The sequence below is a fragment of the Mandrillus leucophaeus genome, unplaced genomic scaffold (genome assembly GCF_000951045.1).
Source record: "Mandrillus leucophaeus isolate KB7577 unplaced genomic scaffold, Mleu.le_1.0 Scaffold74, whole genome shotgun sequence".
Lineage (NCBI taxonomy): Eukaryota > Metazoa > Chordata > Mammalia > Primates > Cercopithecidae > Mandrillus > Mandrillus leucophaeus.
Genome location: NW_012108030.1, coordinates 2,769,207 through 2,770,420, shown reverse-complemented (window position 1 = coordinate 2,770,420; position 1,214 = coordinate 2,769,207).

Below are 1,214 nucleotides of genomic sequence, written 5' to 3'. Positions count from 1 at the left end.
CTGGGATTACAGGCACCTGCCACCATGTCCGGCTAATTTTTGTATTTTTAGTAGAGATGGCGTTTCACCATGTTGGCCAGGTTGGTCTCAAACTCCTAGCCTCAAGTGATCCACCCTCCTCAGCCTCCCAAACTGCTGGGATTACAGGCATGAGCCACCGCACTGAACTGTGTGCAGACAGACAGGTGTCACGTAAGGACCTTTCTGCCAATAATGGACGGCAGATATGACAGTGGTTTCATAATATTCTTTTTTTTTTTTTTTTCTGAGATGGAGTCTTGCACGGTCGCCTGGGCTGGTATGCAATGCAATGGTGCAATCTCAGCTCACTGCAACCTCCACTTCCTAGGTTTAGGCGATTCTCCTGCCTCAACCTCCCAAGTAGCTGGGATTACAGGCAGCCACCACCACGTCCAGCTAATTTTTGTGTTTTTAGTAGAGATGGGGTTTCACTATGTTGGCCAGGCTGGTCTCGAACTCCTGACCTCGCGATCCACCCACCTCAGCCTCCCAAAGTGCTGGGATTACAGGTGTGAGCCACCGCACCCGGCCAGTGTTATAAGATTCTAATGCAGCAGAAAGATTCTGATCTCCTAGAGAAGTGGTAACATCATTACACTGTAGTCCAGTGCAACACATACTTGTTGATGGTGATGCTGATGTCAGCAAACCTACTGCATGGGCAGTCCCATAAAAGTGTAAGACATACAATTTTGTATCGTATATAATATTACACTTAATAATGAATGATGATGTTACTGGTTAATGTATTCACTATGGTATACTTTTTGTTGTTATTTTAGTGTAGTCCTTCCACTCAGTGAAGGAAAAGTTAACTGTGAAACAGCCTCAGGCAGGTCCTTCAGGAGGGATTCAAGAAGAAGACATGTGGCCGGGCGCCTTGGCTCACGCCTGTAATCCCAGCACTCTGGGAAGCAGAGTCAAGTGGATCACCTGAGGTCAGCAGTTTGAGACCAGCCTGGCCAACATGGTGAAACCCCATCTCTACTAAAAAAAATACAAAAAGTAGCTGGGCGTGGTGGCACACACCTGTAATCCCAGCTACTCCGGAGGCTGAGGCAAGAGAATCGCTTGAACCCAAGAGGCAGCGGTTGCAGTGAGCTGAGATCATGCCACTGGACTCTGGCCTGGGCAACGAGAGCAAAACTCCGTCTAAAACAAACAAACAAAAACAAAACAACAACAAAAAAATC